This window comes from Meriones unguiculatus, chromosome 17 (assembly GCF_030254825.1).
Source record: "Meriones unguiculatus strain TT.TT164.6M chromosome 17, Bangor_MerUng_6.1, whole genome shotgun sequence".
NCBI lineage: Eukaryota > Metazoa > Chordata > Mammalia > Rodentia > Muridae > Meriones > Meriones unguiculatus.
Window position 1 is genome coordinate 50,652,744 of NC_083364.1, and position 23,059 is coordinate 50,675,802.

The window sequence follows — 23,059 nt, forward strand, 5'->3', positions numbered from 1 at the left end:
AATTCCCAGAAACCACATGGCAGCTTACAACCATCTGTAATAGAATGTGATTCCCTCTTCCAGTATGTATAAAAACAGAGCACTCATATAAATTAAATAAATAAATATGGCAGGTGTGGTGGCACACTCCTTTAATCCCAGCCCTTGGGAGGAAGAGGTAGGTGGATCTCTGAGGTCAGCCTAGTCTACAGAGTGAGGTCCAGGACAGCCAGGACTACACAGAGAAACCTGGACTCAAAAAAAAAAAAATGGTTTCAAGGTTGCCTACCAATGTCAGATCTAGCCTTGGATTTTTTTTTAATAGATTAACAAAAATACAGCACCATCATAAGATGTTTACAAACCTAAGGCTAAGAGCCCCAAGTCTAAAAGAAGATTGATGGTACTAAAGTACAATTTGTGACCAAGTGTCAATTTCTGAACTGAAGAAAACTTACTGCATTTTTTGGTGGTGGCAGTGAGAGAAGTACAGCGAGGTCTATAGCTTATATAATCATAGTCATCATTTTGATAGAACCATGTATAAGATAACGGATGACTGTTCAAATGTGTGGTGAGAAGTAAACAGTTAAAAAACATAGAGGGCTGGAGACATGGTTCGAGGTTAAGAGCTTCCAGAGGTCCTGGGTTTGATTCCCAGCAATCGTACTGTGGCTCACAACCATCTGTAATGAGATCTGGTGCCCTCCTCTGGCGTGTAGGCAAAACACTGCATACATAATAAACAAACAAATCTTAAAAAGAAGAAGAAAAAGAAGTAGAAGAAGAGGTAACATGGCATTTGCAGGAAACAAGAGAGTGAATAAATATAGTAAAATATTAACATTTTTGAAATCTAGATGAAGGATGCATGGAACACCATTCAAAAAAAAAAACTTTTCTGTGAACCTGGAAGTATTTAAAATAAAACTCTAAACGAAGATTACTTAGACTGGAAGTTGAGGCACCCTGTAAAAGAAATCATACAGGAATCTAACAGGTTTTCCTGATTTTGTATACAAATCAGGCCCACTGTCCACTAACTGGTTAAATCCTGTCTTCCCACCACAAGATGTGATTGTATCTATTGATCTCATCATCTTTTATTTTTCATCTGGAGTAACACAGAATTGGGTCACAAACATGTCCTATATTAATAATTTCCTACCAGCTTCTGGTCTCATATGGGGGGGTAGATAAAGATAGCCCTCATACTCCTGAAGCTTAACTGTACCCTAGTTTTGTATTTCTGGAAAGGTCATTTACATTTTCCTGCCTCTTCTCTACAAAGCCATTAATCTTTTATTTCGTATTTGTCACGACATCCGATTTCCACGCCTTTTGACTGTGCCATCTACCCCATGGCTCTGCAGAGCTAGGAAATTACCCAAGTTTATATATCGTTAGCATGTCCAGCATAGACCCAGCTGCAGATTTAATGAGCAGTCTCTCAATTGCAACAATGGCAAGGAAGTTAATTATTCAATTGTAGAGTAAAATACTGTAAAAAAAAAAAAAAAAAAAAGGTGGAGGGAAAATACAGGTACTTCAAAAGATTAGTTCTGAACATTTGGTGGGGCTTTATGCGAGACAGGAGTCTCAAGGATGCCTACCTACCTGCTGAATGCTATTGTTGTGCTAGTGTTGTGCTATTTGTTGTAAAATAATAATTAATGGATCTTAGCTTCTCTTGGCACTATGGGAACAATTCCATACTGGTCAAAAGAAAAGAAAAAGTCACCTGTCATCTATTTGGGACTAGATTTCCCCACATTGAAAGCTGGGGGAGAAGTCTCAAACATCAGAGACAGGCAGAGACCAGCTAAGCGTTTGAGTCTTAATGCCGGCTGTACAAACACACAGGCAGAAACGCAGTATGAGCCTGGGAGTCTGCTTACTTGCAATAGGAGCCTGAAAACGTAGGTGTGGACCAGCTTTCTTAGAAAGCAAAAATTCAACATCGAATAGTTTCCCTGCTGTGGAAATAGTTTTGTGGATGTAACTTAGAAGAATGGGGGAGGGTGCTCTAAACTCCAGAAATATGTCCTACTATTATTTCCTTTCCTGTCCCTGACACACTGACAGAAGGACCTGGGCCTTGAGTAGCAAGCTGACCTCAGAATTCTAGAAAAAGCAATGTGGAGAGAATTAGACCAAAAGCAAATGTATCCTTGGAAAGACATTTGAAGTAACCAGATAATAGCAGCATCTGCTGCTGCGATCACAAACCAGATCAAGTTTTATCAGATGACATTATGACAGCAGGCATCGGTGTCAGCAGTGAAGCAAAAGTCTCACTGTGGAATCTCTAGCAAGAGGAAGGAGACAAGAAACGGGAGACCACTAAGCACCATTGAACATGCATAATAAAAATGCATGTTGCCTTTGCCTCACTCCATAACTGCAAAGAAGTGGGAGGCGGGACAGATAACCTCCCCCTCTCTCTCCAGCCCTACCAATTCTGATTCTGTGGGAAAGGTGGCTTCTCAGAAACAGACCTGACCTGCTGCATAAAAATTCTGACCTGCAGCTAATACTCTCCTCTCCAGCATCAGGTCCAAGCCGATAGGTAAGACTCCAGAAAAGCTAAGAGAGGCCCATATGTTCACTGATCTAGGCAACCACTCAAGGATAATAAAAAATGTCGTTGATGTCTGATGGCATTGGACACTTAGTAAGAAAATAGAGGAAAAGAAAAATGAAGTCTTTTTCAACACGAGGAGATCAGCTGGGGATATCATTGACAAGCATTTTCAAATGAATGTTTGAATGTGCTTGTATGTGTGTAGGTGTATAATGAATCATCATGGCTCCTATGAAGGTCAGAAGTCCAAAGTCCTTTCTTTTCGTGAATCATATGGGACCTGCCAATCTCAGGCCACCAGGCTTAGCCATGGGAACTTTGACTCACTTAGCTCTCTAGCAAATCCATCTCTGTGTGACTTTTAATAGTGAATAATTCATTGAGGAGACTGACTGAACAAACAGCGGAGGAAAACATTGAAGTAGAAAATGTGATAAAAAAAAATCCTAGGGTTTTTGTTTGTTTTCATTTCATAGTTTTGGGTTTTGGTTTTTCAGACAGGGTTTCTCTGTGTAGCCCTAGCTGTCCTCATACTCACTCTGTAGACCAGGCTGGTCTCAGACTCACAAAGATCTGCTTGCCTTTGTCTCCCAAGTGCTGGGATTTAAGGTGTGTGCCACCACCACCAAGCCAAAAAATCCTGTTTTTTTAATGAGTCTAGAATTTAAAAAATTCTCCCACAAATTATTTTATTTCTAGTACCTTATCTATCTATTTAGCTATTTATTGTATGTGTAGGAGTGCTCTGTCTGCATGTGTGTCTGTATCCCTAGGGCTGGGGTTACAGACTGTTGTGAGCCACAGTATGAGGGCTATGAAGTGAAACCAGGTCCCCTGGAAAAGCAGCTAGTGCTCTTATCCACTGAGGAATTTTTCTGGCCCCTCTAATACTGTCTTATAACCAATGGTGGAAATGGGTTATGTTCCAGTTTCTGAGTCCTCTCCCTATGTGCAACCAGCAGACACCTGCTAGCCATAATCGGGAGAGTCTGCATGCAAGGCTGGAGCTCCTGGTCCTTTGAACAGTGCATTAGCTATTGTCCTCTGATCTTTAGTTCCCTCTGTTTTCTCCACAAAGAAAACAGTTGCTGGCCCCACAGCCAGAACTCAAATGAGCTGTTCCGTCTCATTTAAATTCAGGGCCTCCAGATAAGGATAGTGACTGCGTAAGAGTCAGAGCCAATCCCCATTCCTAACCTAACATGACAGTATTTGTGTGTCTAGACATGTTTGTATAGGAAATCCCAATGCTACTAAGTGCTAAAAAAACAGTGAACACAGATTTTCTGTTTGTGCATTCTTTAAATAACTGCAAACCAGTCTAAAACTAGAGAATATTAATTTTTATCCCTGGGGGGAAAAAACCACTATTCATTGTAGCAGTTCTCTGCCTCTTTCTCTGCTGTATTATCATTTGGACACTCATTTTCATTATTTTTGTCTTATACTTATTGCATAAATATTTCAATTTTCCTGTCTTGCAGATGCAGTGCCTCTAAACTGAACTGAACAGTCCTAACCCATTGAATGCTGTTTGTTTATTAAACACTCTCCTCCCAGACTCTGCCTAGCATCCATCTTCTCGATTCTGGCTAATCACCCATGCATCTGAAGCAGGTGTTCCGTATGCTCTGGGAAAACAGCACTGGGTGGACGCAGGGTTGGGAATGCATCAAGTCTTCAGAGGTGCTGAACTGAGGACAGTGAGACTTTCCCACAGTATATCATTGGGTTACACAATAGCCTGTGCACCTGTAATCCCAGAACTGGGGAGATAGAAGCTGGGGGACGCCTTAGACTTACTAGCTCTCCAGTTTAGCCTAAATTGCTGAGCTCCAGGACAATGAGAAACCCTGACCCAAAAGAGGTGGATAATTTCTTTTGGGAAACAACAGGCAAGTTGTCCTCTGACCTCCACACATGCATGCACACTCACACAGAAGCACAAACACATTTGTGCATGCATACACATACACACACATGCACTAAGATTCAAGGAAAAATTCATGTTTGACAAGGCTGTATTTAAGCCTATAGTTTTGCACCTCATGTAAATAGATATAATTAGATGAAATTGTAGAACACATCAGGCAAAAAAAAAAAAAAATGATGGGGATGGAGGAATACATTGGCCCAAATATTTAGGTGGAGACAGAGGCAAATAGATGGGGGAATGGAGGGATGTATTAGCCAAAAACAAGAATGTGTAAGGAAGCCTTATGAAAATCCAATAGATTGTAAGTTAATTATATATACATATATATATTTACATGTTTATATGCGCACATACATGTGTGTGCATGTGTGTGACAGAATTTGAACAGATGTTTGCTCCCCAGTATGGGGGAGCAGCACTACTCCCTGGAGACACTGGTTATTAAACAAGAATCCCAGTGAGCCTCCGAGGCTATGTCCCTATGAGTTATTGGTCTTGGAAGCCCCAGGAGAACCCAAACAACGCAAGCTACTGCCATCACACTGGCAGTCCACTGTGACTACACGGTAAGATCCGATTGCTAAAGACACTGCACAGTTTGGATGCAGAACTGACCAGGAAACTGATATCACTTCAGAGTACCAGAAGGTCCTATGCAGGTTGCTGGGGAATAATAAAAGACATCAAAGGTCTTATTCAGCACTAGACCGTGCATGCTATAATATCAACTAGCCAGGAAAGGCGTGCCTCCTGGAACAAAAGTGGTACGGCTGCTTGTGGGGATAACAAACCACTTTCTTGATTGGATTTGAGGCTTGCTCCAGAGGAAGCAATCTATGTCTGGTATTGTATAGGCCCTCAGAGGAAACTGCTGGGTTTTTTGTTCTGTTTTGTTTCTGGTTTTTTTTGTTGTTGTTGTTGATGTTTGTTTTGTTTTTTGTTTTTTGTTTTTTGTTTTGTTTTTTTTTTTTGCTAAATGGTCATATTGTCCAACTATATTGAGTATATTCCTGTTTGATGTATATTTTAGTGCTGCTCTCAACTTAAGAGAAGCTTCATATGGCAGAGGGTAAAGGCTTATGCAGGGTCTCATAACTAGTTGAAGTTCTGAGAACAAGCAACCTGCCCCCAGGCACATGTGTAAGACACAGGGGACATTGCAGAACAGTGGACAAAAGAATTCAGGAGCCAAAGCATGCAGAGGAGTACTGTAAAGTACTCTGTAAGGCATGATGAGGCTATGACACTTAAAATCATAGCTCCTGTGATGACTTGTACAAGATCTGCACAAAATCAAGTCAATTAAAAATTGCAGCCTGGGGGCTGGAGAGATGGCTCAGAGGTTAAGAGCACTGGCTGCTCTTCCAGAGGTCCTGAGTTCAATTCCCAGCAACGGCATGGTGGCTCACAGCCATCTGGAATGGGATCTGGTGCTCTCTTCTGGCCTGCAGGTGTACATGCAGACAGAACGTTGTATACATAATAAATGACTAAATAAATAAATCTTTAAAAAAATTGCAGCCTGGGTGGAGGAAAGCCAAGTAAAACACTACCCCTCTCTGCGGAGCTATTGGCAATTGATACCTGCCAGAGAAGGGAGAGTCAATTTTCTTCAGGAAAGGCGCTCTAGTTTGGTTTCTGTTGCTCTGATAAATACCATAAGCAAAAGCAATTTGGGGAAAAGGGATTTATTTCATCTTACAGGTTATATACAACCCATCATAGAGGAAAGCTAAGGCAGAAATTCAAATAAAAACCTTGAAGCAGAAACCACAGAGGAATACTACCTACTGGTCTGCTCAGGCCCATCTGTATAAGGCTGGCTCCTCCCAGATAGGCTCAGTGCCCCTATATCAGTAAAAAGTTAATAAAGTGCCTTACAGGCACAAGCCAACATGATCATTGAGGTCACCTCTTCATGGGAGACTCTAAGTTTGTGCCAAGTTGACAGTTGAAGCAAACTATGACAACTGGTGGCCACTATTAGGTTGCTCTTGCTGCAACGGGTCATCCACACCCATGAGCATATGAGCAGAGCTCAGAGGGTTAAAATAAAATTAAAGAAGAGAACGTGAAGTTGGGAGGAAGATGTGCTAAGGACAGTTGGGGTAAAGCGGTAAGGGAAAAATGTGATCAAGATGCATTGTACACATATAGGAAAGTTCCAGAGGTAATAAAATAATTGAAAATAAATCAATAAATGAATGAATGAATGAGCACTTAGTGAATTACATTTAAAAGAGAGAAAAAAATATGAAGGATGTATTTGAGACTGTCTGGGAGGAGGTAGATGAGGGAACCACAGGATGTGGAAATGAGCAGATGGATTGTATACATGTATAAAATTATCAAAAAACAAATAAAAATCCTTAAAAATAAATAAAATAATTTTTGAAAGAATGTTGACCCTTGGATTTCACCTTACACTCATCAAAATGGCAAAGATCAAAAACTCAAGTGACAATACCTGTTGGAGAGGATGTGGAGAAAGGGGAACAATCCTCCATTGCTGATAGTAATGTCAACTTGTACAAGCACTTTGGAAATCAATCTAGTGCTTTCTCAGACAACTAGGAATAATGCTACCTTAAGAACAAGCTCTACCACTTTAAAGAGTATATCCAAAATATGCTCAAGTACACAATAAGGACATTTGTTCAGCCATGTTCGTAGCAGCTTTATTCATAATAGTCAGAATCTGGAAACAACCCAGATGTCCCTCAACTAAGGAAAGTATAAAAAAATTGTGGTACATTTACACAATGGAATATTACTCAGCAATTAAAAACAAGGAAATCATGACATTTGCAGGCAAATAGCGGGAACTAGAAAATATCATCCTGAGTGAGGTATCTCAGAAACAGAAAGACACCCATGGTATATACTCGCTTATAAGTGAATATTAGACATATAATGTGAGATGAACATACTACAATCTAAAGAAGCTAAGCAACCTAAAGAAGCTAAGCAAGAAGGAGGACCCTGGTTCAGATGATCAATTTTATTCAGAAGGCAAATGGGATAGACATCCAAGGAGGGAGAAAAAAAGGAACAAGACAGGAACCTACCACAGAGGGCCTCTGACTCTACCCAGCAGGGTATCAAAGCGGATCTGAGACTCATAGCCAAACTTTGGGCAGAGTACAGGGAATCTTATGAAAAAATGGGGGGAGATAGAAAGACCTGGAGAAAATTAATTAATTCATTAATTAATTCATTAATTAATTTTAAAAAAGAAAGAAAGAAAGACCTGGAGGGAACAGGAGCTCCACAAGGAGAGCAACAGAACCAAAAAATATGGGCACAGGAGTCTTTTCTGAGACTGATACTCCAACCAAGGACCATGTATGGAGATAACCTAGAACCCCTGCACAGATGTAGTCCATGGCAGCTCAGTATCCAAGTGGGTACCCTAGTAAGGGGAACAGGGACTGTGTCTGACATGAACTCAGTGTCTGTCTCTTTGATCACCTCCCTCTGAAGGAGGCAGTAGCCTTACCAGGCCACAGAGGAAGACAATGCAGCCAGTCCTGATGAAACCTGATAGGCTAGGGTCAGATGGAGGGCAAGAAAGACCTCCCCTATCAGTGGACTTGGGGAGGAGCATGGAAGGAGATGAGGATGGGAGAGTGAGATTGGGAGGGGACAAGGAAGGAGGCTACAGCTGGGATACAAAGTGAATAAATTGTAATTAATTTTAAAAATAACTTAATTTAAAAAGAAAGGTCAAAGTTACTAAAAACCAAAAAAATGTCAAGTTCTCTGTAAACTACCCTGAGTATATTACCTCACCAGGCATGGCAATCAGATTTGTATGTTTCACTTTGACTTTCTGTATAATTGCAGTGTTTCCCTGCAATTATACAGAAATTTATTTATTTAGTCATTTGTTCTCCTCCTCCTCCTCTTCGTCCTCCTCCTCCTCCTCTTCGTCCTCCTCCTCCTCCTCTTCGTCCTCCTCCTCCTCCTCTTCGTCCTCCTCCTCCTCCTCCTCTTCCTCCTCCTCCTCCTCCTCCTCCTCCTCCTCCTCCTCCTCCTCCTCCTCCTCCTCTGTCAAACAGTTAATAGTGTGTAGAATAAGCAGGTGCACACTTACAGCTGGCTTCTAGAAGCAACCTCTAGGCTAGCCCATTCCAAAAGCTGGAGATCACGGCTGACAAAAATTCCACACTTATTTTTGCTGATAGCTTTATTTTTATTTTAGTTTTTTTTTCTTCACAATTTATTCATTATCTATCCCAGGAAAACAGGATGGGAGCCTACTATAGGAAAGGATTCATCCAACAGGGGATCGAAGCAGATGCTGAGACTCACAGCCAAACTTTGGGCAGAGCATAGGGAGTCTTATGAAAGAAAATTAGAAGATTAGAGGGCCATGGAGGAGACAGGAGCCCCACAAGGAGACCAACAAAGCTAAAACATCTGCGTCCAGAGGTCCTGCAGACTGTTGCACCAGCAGAGGACCATGCATGGAGAGGACCTAGATCCCCTGCTCAGATGTGTCCAGTTGGCATCTCAGCCTCCATGTGGATCTCTGAGTGAGGGGAGCAGGGGCTCCCTCTATCAGCCTCTCTATCTGAACTCAGTTGACCACTCTTTGATCACTCGCTCATAGCTTTTCTTATATAATTTTCATAAATCACAATGAGAGAGAGAGAGAGAGAGAGAGAGAAGTGGTGTAAATTCTTGTATAAGGTGACCCAGAGCATACGCAGTTGGTTTCAGGTGGTCCACAGGTGGTCCATAAGTGGCCTCACAGATGCCTAATATCAGTTTGTCAGGTACCTTGGGGCTGGCCGTAGAGATGCCTGCTTAGGGATCCCAACAATACCTACTCAATACAGTTAGTTCAGAATAAAGCAAGTTAAGCATGATGGGACCATGCTATGATATATTGACAAGAGCAGAAAATAGGCCCTGTGTGCCAGAGAGGAGGGATGCTACTATGACTGAAGGTAATAATCAAAAACTACTTTTCTTCATTTAAAGCTATTAGGGCGGATGAAATAGGAAGAGGATCTTCTCTTCTCCTTCCTAAATGAAAAAGCAAACCTGTTCTAGTAAAAGCCTAATTTGCTGAAGTGTGCTTTACTCTTACAGAACTTCCAGAAAGGTGAGAAGGCATTTGTCACCCCTGTTCCTTGCAATCTGCGTTACTGAACTATTGAACTATTTCTCTCTCTTTTGCTGTGCTGTGCTGGAAGTATTTAAAGCACTGACATTTGCATTTTGATCTGACCATAGGTTTGACATGTAGTCTCATACCGATAGCTCCAGTGGTTGCTGGAACTGTTGTTGATTTTTTCGGCTTCTGCGTTATCAGAGTCTTCTAAAGAAGTCATCCTGTCTGCTGTGGCATGACACTTCCTCAGTTCACATAGAGTAAATCTAAGGAAAGGAATGGGTGTTCATTGTGTTTATAAATATACATTTTCAGAGAAAAAAAACAATATAACCATATTCTAAACACCTCAATTAAAGGTAATAAGCATTTGTTTTATTACATTATTTAATATAATTAATTTATATAAATTTACCAGTTTATATACATTTAACATACTATATAATTTCTATGATATATATTATATATACCGGATTTTTATTCTAACTTTCCACGTGTGTCTTTTCTTTACAGAGCCATTTTGTCAGAAATTCATTCCAATAATAAAAGAAGGCAAAGTATACCTAATTGTGACTGCTTTATTATAGTTTCCCATTGAAAAAGTTCTGTTAAATTCTACCTCTAACCAACAGCCATTTCAAAGTTCATTTTTTTTTATTTTTATTTAACTTTTATTAATTACACTTTGTTCATTTTGTATCCCCCCATAAGCCCCTCCTTCTTCCCCTCCCAATCCCACCCTCCCTCCCCTTTCTGCATGCATGCCCCTCCCCAAGTCCACTGATAAGGGAGGTCCCCCTCTCCTTCTTTCTGATCTTAGTCTATCAGTTCTCATCAGAAGTGGCTGCATTGTCATCTTCTGTGGCCTGGTAAGGCTGCTCCCCCCTCAGGGGGAGGTGATCAAAGAGCAGGCCAATCAGATTATGTCAGAGGCAGTCCCTCTCCCCATTACTATGGAACCCACTTGGGCACTGAACTGCCATGGGCTACATCTGTGCAGGGGTTCTAGGTTATCTCCATGAATAGTCCTTGGTTGGAGTATGAATCTCTGGGAAGTTCCCTGTGTTCAAATTTTCTTGTTCTGTTGCTCTCCTTGTGGAGTTCCTGTCCTCTCCAGCTCTTGCTATTTCCCACTTCTTACCTAAAATTCCATTCACTCTGCCTGACAGTTGGCCATCAGGCTCAGCATCTGCTTTGATAAGATAACTATAAAGCATCTTCAATTAGGCATTGCCTGCCAATTTTTTTATTTTCTTTCTTTTTCTTTTTTCTTTTCTTTTTTTTTGTTTTTGTTTTTGTCTTGTTTTGTTTTGTTTTTGTTATGAAACAGAGGCTAGCCTTGAAATACCCAGCTCCACTTTTATCCATGTACTCTAAAAGAGGAAAATAGTTTTTTTTAACATGAATAATGTGAATTGGGAAAGCCTAAGTGGATAGGCCAGAGCCAGGAATAAGTGCCCACTCTCAAGATCACATCAAACTGTGTACTATATGTGACCCCATTGCTCCAATTCAGGTCATATACATGTGAAAAGCAGCCTGGCACTCTACTGAAAGCTATATTTATAGAGAAAGTTGAGATCTGATGGTGACATCTGTTGACATGGGTTACAATATGTTATTAATGGACGTTTCCGTTACCAAACCCCATTTCAAAGCACTCCAGTCTCCTCAGGGATGCATTTGCTATTTCTCCACAGCATTAGTCAATGAGAAATCTTGTCCGTTGATAACAGTAAAGATGGATCAGACTTTTCAGCTTGAAAGTACAATCTGGATTTATTTTCCATGTTTCAATCCATGTTCTTCATTTAACATGCTTCTTAATTCCAATTTCAAACCATTATCTGCGGATCAAGATTATAGTCCTCTCTCTCTCTCTTCCCCCACCCCTTGGCTATATCTGGCTATTTCTTTTCTGAAGTGTGTGCAGTCTTAGGAGTTAGTAGACAGATTTTTCATGATGATCCAGAAGGAACCAGCTGGGCATTCTCACCTGTCCACCACTGTCCTTCCCAAAATTTTCATCAGATTATTTTGAAAAGAATGCTAGTGAATACTTCCCCTACTCCACACCAGAGTCACTAATATGCCTACATTTTTTGTTGTATGTTATGGTGGATTTGTATTGTTTATTTGTTTTGGGTTTTGGATGGAGTGTTGTTTTTTGATAGAGTACATGGTTTACCTCAGAACCACGAAATCCTGCTTTCTTTGTGTGTGTGTGTGTGTGTGTGTGTTTGTACATGCTCATGGATGTTTGCATGTTCAGGGTAAGAAAGCATATGTGTGGTGGAGGGAGGAAAAGAGTGGGGGAGAGAAAGAGATACCTTTGTCTTTCCTCTGCCACCATCCTTCTTGAGACAGGATATCTCACTGGCCTGATACTCAATAGCAGGGTAGGCTGGCTGGCTAGTAAGCCACAAGCAGCTCTGTTTCCAGCTCTCCAGAGCAAGGGTATGAGCACATACCACCACACCAAATTTCTCTATGGGGTCTGAACTAAGATCTTCATGCGTATAAGGCAAGCACTTAACTGACTGAGCTGTCCTTCCTGTCCCTACCCTGTTCTCTTTAGTGGATTACAACAAACCTGAACTATAACATAAGTAACCAACATTCTTGGTCCTCTCTTCATCTTGGGGAGATGGAGATTCCCATAAATCAGGCCTAAGTGAACTATAAACCAAGACAAAAGCAAAGATAACAAGAGTTAGCTCGATATCCTAGAAACTCTAACGAATCAAGAGTGTCCAGACTGTGGAAAGGGAGTGTGAAGTACAGTGTCAGGTGACTGCTGTCACGTGACTGCAGCTGGGAAATAGAAGGTGGTAAGAGGGAAGGACAGAAAGAGAAGGTTGTGTGTCTGTACTCACTTTTCCCTGGTTTGGCCTTAGAATGCTCATTGCCAAGTCTTTGCCCTTTATTGTCAGGGGCACTGACCCATATTGAAGACTGCCAGCATCGATGAGTAAAATCAGGTTAGCACAAAGCCCTGCAGAGTGCACATTTATTACAATTAGATACTGAATGTCCAGGTGCCCTCAGTGTCTTGACAGCAGGAGATATGTGGTCAGAGTGAGGATCAGCTCCCTAGCCTGGCCCTGGATAAAGAAATTCTTACAAAGTTTAGGTTTTTCCATGAAAGCGTTCAGTTATTCTGTGCACTGCTGTTGGAGGGGGGGGGTAGTTGGTGATGGGGAATAATTTGGTTGTCTGTCACTGACATATGGTACTGAGGAAAGTGGATGTTTTATGCCTTGGTTTAGGGTTCTCACAAATACACGGGCCTGGGAGGCAGAGTCCACTTGCTGCTCAAAGGGGCTATGACACATTTCTCTGATTTATGAGGTCATCATAGATTCAGTTAGAGGAGAAGAGGGGAGTTTGGGAGAAGAGAAAGAGAAGAAGAGGAGGCATTTAATAAAAGAGAAAGGAGTTGATATTAGACATATAATATAGGGTAATCATACTAAAATCTGTACACCTAAAGAAACTAAGCAAGAAGGAGGACCTTGGGTAAGATGATCAATCCTCATTCAGAAAGGCAAATGGGACAGACATCAGAAGAGGGAGAAAACAGGGACCAGGACAAGAGTCTACCATAGAGAGACCCTGAAAGACTCTACCCAGTAGGTTTTAAAACAGATGCTGAGATTCATAGCCAAACTTTGGACAGAGTGCCAAGGAATATTATGAAAGAAGGGAGAGATAGAAAGACCTGGAGGGGACAGGAGCTCCACAAGACCAAAAAAATCTGGGCACAAGGGTCTTTTATGAGACTGATACTCCAACCATTCATGAAGATAACTTAGAACCCCTGCTCAGATGTAGCCCATGGCAGTTCAGTATCCAAGAGGGTTCCCTAGTAAGAGAAACAGAGGCTGTTTCTGACATCAACTCAGTGGCCTGCTCTTTGATCACCTCTTTGATCACCTGATGGAAGAGCAGCCTTACCAGGCCACAGAGGAAAACAATGCAGCCAGTCCTGATGAGACCTGATAATCTAGGATCAGAGGGAAGGGGAGGAGTACCTTCCCTGTCAGTGGGAGGAACATGGGAGGAGAAGAAAGAGGGGGGATGTGATCAAGAGGAGAGGAGGGAGACGGCTACAGCCGGGATACAAAGTGAATAAATTGTAATAAATTTAAAAAAAGGAAAAAAAAAAACAGAAAAGAAAGTGAATAAATACAAAGTGAATAAATTGTACTACAAAGTGAATAATACAAAATACAAAGTGAATAAATTGTAATAAATTAAAAAAAAAAAACAGAAAAGAAAAAGGCTCTTTTAGTGCCTCCACCATGGCTCATATGAATGTCCTGGAGGATCTCTCAAGGTGTCTATCAACAGTGCTGAGAAATGAGGCAAATGCCAAGTCCTCATCAGGCCATGATCCAGAGTCATCTTTTGGTTCCTAACTGTGATGATGCAGCACGGTTACTGGTGAATTTGAGATCACTGATGATCGGAGAGCTGGGGAAGCTCACAGGCAGGCTGAACAAGAATGAACTGATCAGGCCTAGATTTGATGTGCAACGCCAAGACCTACAAAGATGGCAGAACAATCTGCTCTGGTCCCGTCAGTTCAGCTTCACAATGCTGACAACCTCAGCTGGCATCATGGACCGTGAAGAAGCAAGATGAAAACGCACAGGAGGGAAAGTCCTGGGATTCCTTTTCTAGAAATGTAAAACATATAAATAAAAAGCCTCATGAAGTATGAAAAAAAGACATAAAGAAAAGAAGAGGAAAGAAGAAGAGGGGAGGAGAGTGGTAAAAGGAGGGGGAAGGGAGGGGAGGGGAGTTAGGAAAGGAAGGAAGGGAAGAGGAGCTCAGAAGGAAGGGTCAGGAAACTGTGCTCATTCCAGCCCCCACCACCTCCCTGCTAAGCGACACCACCCTCTATGTGTAAGCTTTCCAGCCTGTGAAACATGACTTAGAAGCAGAACACAGCAGCGATGACTTCTGTGTCACTAGTACTTCACATGGCTTCGGCTAAGGGGAGTGTTCTGCACCAGCGTGGGCACTGCCTAGTTTGCAGACCTCAGCTCTTTCATTTAACGTGGATGTCAGCGTCACTCTGTGCATCCCAAAGTGTGAGAAATTAATTAGAAAACTGTGGAGAGACACGTGTGAAAATTTTCACTTTCTATCCATAAATACTGTGTTAGAATTAGCCCATCATATTGGAGAAGTCCTCCCGATTCCCATTAAGGCATATTAGATATGCATGAGTCAACATTAGCATAATAAATGCCAAATAAATTAATAGCTATCGGCCACTAATTATGTGAAGAGACAGCAGAGAAATTGAAAAAGATTAAAATGCAGTTTGGGAAGAGGCAGTTCCCACCTTGTTTATTCAACCACGGAGAACTGGGGCTGTTGTTTTTCTTCACAGCTTTGGGATTCTCGTGAATTTATATCGCTCAAGTGTTGACCAGGCCACCACCATTTAGTTGCCTGTTGTTTCTTTTCTATTTGGTTTTCTTTTATCTCCTTTGAAATTGAAGCTTGAGACATAACTGAAGTTTAAATGTAGCCCTTAAAGAATACTTTTTAACTCTGCGTTTCTAGGAATAATTTGCCCAGTAAGGAATATTTACCACTGTTAAGGTGTGTGTTCCACAAGCACCAAAAACAAAACAAAACAAAACAAAAACACAACAACAACAAAAAAAAAACAATGAAATGCTACATAGAAAAGCTGGGTTGATAGTAGATCAGTCCCAGAAATGAGTAGAGAATATAAAATGAGCATTTGAATACCAAATAAGGTTTCATGATAGCCAGAATAGCTACAGATAAACATTACACCTTGGAAAGCAGTAACTGTTGAATTTAAGGTTCCCAACCTGACTTTAAAGACCATTTTGCTTTGGGCTCAGTGCTGTTTGCACATGTACAAAGTCTCGTTTAACATAAAATATGCTAGTACCAGGAATGACACGTAAGTTTTTCAAACTTAACTAAAAGCGTACACAGATTAAAGCAATATTTTTTGGGGAAAACATTTACCAACCACAGGAACATGAATGTGTTTAAGCACCTCCACTAAATTTGACTTTATTCAAGGAACTTACTTAAATCTCTAGAGGGAAACTTTTTAAAGCCCCAATCTTCTTACTTCCCTAGGTGCATGTAGAGTTGTTTCTAGCCTGTTAAAATTATAATTATTGCTATAAACTATATACAGATTGATTAGCCTTGGTGATTAGAGAACAATTACTCACCTACAGCATACTTACATAGATTAAGAAACCAAATTTTGAAAGTTGGTTTTGGGTTTTCCCAACAGTGAACTACTCAAAAGAAGTCATTGGATATATAGAAATAAAGTCACCATTAGCAATTTCTTACAAGGAACTTACTTTACCCAGAGTAGCATGGTATTATCTGCAAAATCTCCATTCATTTTAAACAGTTAGCTATATAGGTCACTGTAGCTGCACGTGCTCATGCTTTGCTTTCACATGCAATGCGAAGAGATGTAATGATAGATGTTTGAAAGATCATACAGCAGCGCATGGCTAACTATAAATCTCATAGGTAAATATAAATGCTGTCAAAAGTTTGCTCTTAGAATAGACTAAGAAGGGCATTCAATCTGTTTTCTGTGCTAAACAGTTGGCACGCAGTCAATGTTGCATGGTGGTATTAAATCTAAAATTTTTTAATGTGAATATGCGAGTGCTGAGCAGCGCAAGTCATCTTTACAAAAGTCATTAACTCCATGTCACTTTCAGTGTCGCACTGATACACCTAACAAGAGACTTTCCCTATGATCACAGATGTTTGCATGTTCCTATAACATGAACTCATCCATGGAGAGGTCTGACAAAATGCACTTTCCCTTTAGGGGAAACATAAATGGCGTTCTGGTGTTCTGAACGATGGTAATACCCCCCTCAGCACACACACACATTCAACAAACATACTCATATGTGTGCATACATGCATACTCTCACATACCCTTTGAAAGCAAAATAACCCTTTCCTACCTTCTTCATGACTGTGCTCATGGTGAAGCCATCAACATCTATGGCACCTCATCACATAAACTTTAGGGAAGAGGTCAGTGAAATAGCCCAACAGGTAAAGGCACTTGCTGTCAAGCTTAACTCCCTGAGTTCAGTTTCCAAGATCTGCATAGGAGAAGAAGAGAGATGACGCCTTTAAGTTGCCTTTTGACCTCCACCTAGATGCATACACATGAATACAAAATTTAGAAATGAAAAAAAATTATAATAAAAGATTTCAGGGAATGATGGCCACTATGAATCTATATTGCCATTTGGTCTAAGACAGTTAGGTCACACTTGGTGAGCCTAAACCATTACTTTGCTATTCACTGCTTGATGATCTTGAAAGAGTCAATTGACCTCTCTATGTCCCAATGTATCAGTCAGTGCACTCTAAAGGAACAAGAATGATAGGATGAACATATATATTCAATATATTAATATAGATAAATATATTTAATATTTATTTGGTATTAAATATATTTTTAAAGTGTCAAAACATTTATTTTTATGCCCACAGATAAGTGTAGTTCTTACTCTCCATCAAGGAAATGCCTCTTTTCAACAGATGGAGACCATTATAGAAAACCACAACTAATCAAATTGCAGCATTGTGGCATCCAGTCCTTATGGACAGATCTACAGCACATGTCCTGACCAAAGGTTCAGGGATAATTATAGAAGAGGAAGCAGAAAGACTGTAAGAGCTAGAGGAATAGGAAGTTTACTATGAAACTGTATCTTCTAGAAATGTCAGAAGTCACACCATGAACTCTTACCAACATGACTGCCTAAACATGACCTGAAGAAGAAAAACACCAATAGACATGCTGGCATGGATGAGAGAAAGCTCACAAAGCCTCAACCTAGACAAGGAACTACAAGAAACTAAGAAACGCCAAGAGCAGAACTAGTCTTCTGATCTTTTAATGAAGGAAAATCCCAAATTGTTGGATTTTACAAATGAAGACTCAGGAGCCTGGGCTGTCCTGAACTTGCTTTGTAGACCGGACTGGCCTCAAATTCACAGAGATCTGTCTGCCTCTGCCTCCCTGAGTACTGGGATTACAGGTTAAAGGTGTATTTTACAGCTGAACCACACCAAACAAAAAATATGTTTTTATAGTTCACAGTCTCAGGGTTCACAATGTGACTAAATATCCTGCAAGAGTCTTCCCCAGGGAAGAATACCAAACGACCAGCCCTGAAAATATATACATGCAAGTAACAGCATACGGACTGAAGAGTGTACACTGAAGCCAGAAGAGGGAGCTATATTCACGGGCACTTGTGACTCCCCAGAGTAGGTGGCTGGAACTGAGCTCAGGTCCTCTATAAGAGCAGTATGCATCTTTAACACTGAGCTCCCTCCAACTCCCTCCCTTTATCTCTCTGTATATATATGCGTGTGTGTGTGACACATATTATATATATATGTGTGTGTATGTATATATACATATACATACATATATGTATATGATATATTATATATCTCTCTATATATGTATAAATATACATCCATATATGTATGTGATATACATTATATAATATATTATAATTTCTATTATATTATTTATTATAATATAGTTTATAGAATTATATATCTTATATATTACACACATATAAACATATATAGTGGTTTTTCTACACATATTATAGGATTTAAGTGCATTATACTTGTTTTACTTTTTATGTTTTGATTGTTATTTTTCATTCATTCATCTATTTTTATTTATGTGTTTTTATTATTTATGAGGGGAATAAATTTTATTTTCCTTCCATCTTGCTTTGTTTATTTTTGCATTCTGGCTTTATTTATTTTGCCTACTCTTTATATTTAGTAAGTTTCATTCAATTTCTTAACTATAAATTTTTCTTATGGTTTGGATTTTTATACCACATCTTTCATTTATCTGATTTTGGTTTTAAACATCTTCATTATTCCTATTTTTATCTTCCTCTTTTTTCTAACTTCTTACTCTTTGCTCTTCCCCTCATAATACTCTGCTCTTGTTTTCTTCTTTATATACTTTTTTGTGTATTTAACCTTTCTCCATTTTCTTTCCCCTTCATCCTGTCTTCTTCCCTTACCTCATTCATTTATTACTTCTCCACTTACTCACAATCATTTTTGACTTCACAGCACTTTCTAAATCTCCTTCCATTTTCAGTTCTAAAAACGTTAGTGAAGTATTAGTGGGCTAGTAAAAATGACCAATGGCCTGACAGAGGTTACAAACAAACAGATTAATACAGTCAGAAACTTAGAGAAGGAACTCAGCAACACAGAGGTAAAAGTCAGCAAAATAGATGAGAAAGTTAGTGATGTAGATGAAAGTCAGCAACCTTGGAAGAACAGGTCAGCAAGTAAATTGACATTTTGAGCAAAAATCAGGTGTTGGAAATGAACACCTCAGAGAACTGAAGGGAAAAAATGTCACAAATAGACTTAATAAAACAGAATAAAGACAGTTGGGGGTTGACAAAGAGACTCAAATGATAAATTGAGAGAAAAATTAATAAATGAGCATCACAACATCAAACTAATCTGAGTTATGATGTAGAAACCAAAACTAAACCTCCAGGAAAAAGAAAGAACAAAAGGCATAGAGAATCTAGTCAAGGAAATTACAACAGAAAATTCCCCAAATCTAGAGAAATAAATAGATCATTCAAACACAATAGGTATTTAAAACTCCCAAATAGACATGACTAGAAAAGAACCTTTCTATGTTACATTATACTTAAGATATCAAAAATATAAAACAAAGACAGAACATTAATATCTACAAGGTAAAAACACCAACTCACCCACAAAGACAGAAGCATCAAAGTAATGCCAGATTTCTCATTAGCATCCCTCAAATCAAGGAAAGAATGGAATGATATATTTCAAGCACTGAATGTAAATGACTGCCTGCCAACAATGCTGCATCCAGCAAAGTGTCATTTAAATTTGATGGAGAAATAAGGGCCATTTCACAGTAAGCACAAACTAAGGCTGTTCATGACCACCAAGCCAGCACTTGTAGAGAGCATACTGAAGAAATGTTGCATACTCAGGAGAAGAAGAAAGAAAATCCCCAGAACATAGTATACAATAAACTTCACAAGAGGAGTGGCTGAACAAGAAGAGACAGTAAGGAATCCATTATGTTCAGCACAATAAATCAACAAAACTCCAATACTACCCCAAGAAAAGACAGTAAAGAACAAACAATAATACAACTAAAACAGCAATCAAAATTAGAAGAATTAGTAAAACATCTTTGAATAATAACCTTAAATGTAAATAATTTAAATTCACCAATAAGGAGATACAGACTGACTATCCTCATTTTTCAACTAAATGCAATTATTTATAATCTCCAAAAACCACATATTTTAAAAGGAACCAGTTTACCAAGGTCACATATGCACCAATATGTAAATATATATACACCAAATTTTGGAGGCTCCCACTTTATAAAACATACACTAATGGACATGAAAGGCTATATAGTCCCTGATGCTTTAATAGAGAGTAACTTTAATACCCTGCTCTTATGTCTAGATAGATTGCTCAAACTGAAAATCAACAACAGCAAAACCACAGAGTTAAACTGCATCATACGTCAAATAGTCTTAAGAGATATTTGCAGAATATTTCATCCAGTGGAAACATAATGCACATTCTCTTTCCAAAAGCCTGTGGGACTTTCTCTAAAAGAGATCTAAATCAAGACTTACCAATACATAAGAATTGAAATAACCTTGTGTATCTTATCAGATGACTGTGCGCTAATGCTAGAAATCAGTAGAAAGAAAAAGCCCAGAAACTGTAGCAGTATATAGAGAGTGAATAATGCCTTCGATGAAGAAATCAAGAAGGAAAATTCCAAGTTCCTAAAATCAGGGCCTGGAGAGATGGCTCCATGGATAAGATAACTTGCTGCACAAGAATGAGGGTATGAGTTCAGATTCCAGCATCCACATACAAAGCAGGTATGGTAGCCCACCTTTGTCAGCAGTGAGGAGAGGAGAATTGCTGTGGCTTTCTGGCTTCCAGCCCATCTCCAAATTCAGTAAGAAGCCCTGTCACAAAGTACTAAGAGAGGTCATCTCTTTCACAAAGGCACACAGGTACATGTACCTCCACACAAACATCTGCATACAACACACACACAAGCACATACTCATAGGCAATACACACCAAAATACATAAATAAATGGTTTATAAAAATCAAGTTAAAATGAAATCACGACATTTGAAATATTGCCAGGGCAGTTCTAGGAGGAAATGTTATTGCTATAAGCATTGACATTTAAAAAAAAATCAGAAAGTAATTGGGAATGTATGCTAGAAATTAGATAATAAAACCTCCAAGAAGTAAAATGTACAAGACATGCAGAAATATTCATTATGAAATACTTTTAAAGCATAGTTCAAAAAGAGAAAGAAAGAAAATCTGTGCAGCAGAGAATTTAATTTAAAACTTAGGACACTGAAACTATTGTAGGAAAATATAAAGCAACCAAAAAAAAAAAAAAAAAAAAAAAACCACCACCACTTTGGACATAGGTATAAGCAATGTATTTCTGACTAGAACCCCAATAGCATGGGCAACATTCCCAAGAACTGACAAGTGGGAATATATGAAATGTATCTGTACAGGAAAAGAAACTATCAACAGAATAAACATTCAACAAAATTGAAGCAAATCTAAGCCTAATACCCAAAGTACATGAACAACTGCAAAGGTTAAACATCAAAGAAACTAAGTTGCCAGTCAATAAATGGACCAATTATCTAAAAAGATAGTTTCAAAAGAAGAAATACAAATGGCCAATAAATATATATTTTTAAGTGTTCAACATCTGTAGCAATCAGGGAAAGGAAAATAAAAACTGCTTTTTCATTCCTTCTCAGGCAAATGAGAATGGCAACCATCAAGAAAACAGAGACAGCCAATGCTGACAATGATGTAGGAACGGTAGAATTGTTACGACTCTTGGTGAGAGTATAAGCTAGTGCTTACCCAGTGGAAATCACTGTGGAGGCTTCTAAAAACACAAAAATTAACACTACCTATGTCCAACCACACCACTTCTGACATTTGTCCAAACGAAGCCTCATCCTGCAGCAGAGACACTTGGCCATCCATGTTCACTGCTATTCTTTTCATAGTAGCAAGAAAACGAAATCTGCCTGCATTTCCATCGATGGATGAACAACAGTAAATGAAAATTGTACATTTACACAACGCAATTTTATTACCTCAGAAGAAAAGAGCACAAATTTCGCAGAAAAATGGACAGAACTGAAAAACATTTTAAACAAAGTAACCTAGAACCAGAAAGACAGATATCTTATGTTCTCTCTTATATGCAATTCTAGCCTCTAACTTTTAGATATATTATTTAGGTGGGAGAGAATATAGACAGAAGAGGAAACTTAAAAAGAAGCCCCTGTGACAGGAAGCAGAGACTCCAAAGCAAGGAGTTAAGGCAGAGAATAGACCAAAGTAGAAGGATGCATTACTTACGTTTCTACTGCTTGAAATGGACACCATAACCATGACAACTTACTTAAGAGTTTATTGTAGCTTATATTTCAGAGGGTGAGTCTATGACAGGACAAGGAGCGTGACGGCAGGCAGGCAGACAGGCGTAGCACTGGAATAACAACTGAGACCTTATACCCTGATCTTCAAGCGGGAGGCAGAGAGAGAACTAACTGGAAATAGAATGAGCTTCTTTAACCTCAGAACCCATCACTCAACCTCCCATACCACCCACACCCATGACACATTCCCTTCAACAAGGCCATGCATTCCAAAAGAGTTCCACCAACTGGGGACCCAGTATCCAAATATATGAGCCTATGGGAGCCATTCCCATTCAAATCACTATTAAACAGGAATACTGGGAGTGAAAGAGTACAAAGGGAAAGGAAAATAGCAGGGTGTATGGGGAGAGTAGTGGGAGAATCAATATACACGTACTATGAATGAAAACTCTATACAGAAACCTACTCTCTAGTAAGCTAAATTAGGAGATTAGAACTTCAAAACAAAACAAAATGTTCAATATATATGGAAAATCTAGAGGAAGTGGATAAATCCCTAACATACAAGCCTACCAAATTAAATCAAGAATATGGGAATAAAGCTAGAGAGATGACTCAGCAGTTAAAAGCACTGGCTGCTCTTGCAGAGACCAGCATGGAATCTTACAACTATTGATAACTCTACATCTTAGGGGATCTTACCCCCTCTTCTAGCCTCTGAAGGTACCAGGCATATACACACATGCAGGCAAAAGTCTCAGGCACAAAAAAATAAAGATATAAATATAAAAATATAAAAATAAAATTTCAAATCTTACTGAAAAAGAAAAAAATTTTTAAAGAATATATGAATAGGACTGGAGAG

General features: G+C 39.4%; 1 pseudogene; it reads left to right on the plus strand.

Annotated features, from left to right (window-relative positions):
- Positions 1–13,922: 13,922 nt before the first annotated feature.
- LOC110543977 (small ribosomal subunit protein uS8-like) lies at positions 13,923–14,307 on the plus strand (annotated as a pseudogene).
- Positions 14,308–23,059: the final 8,752 nt, after the last annotated feature.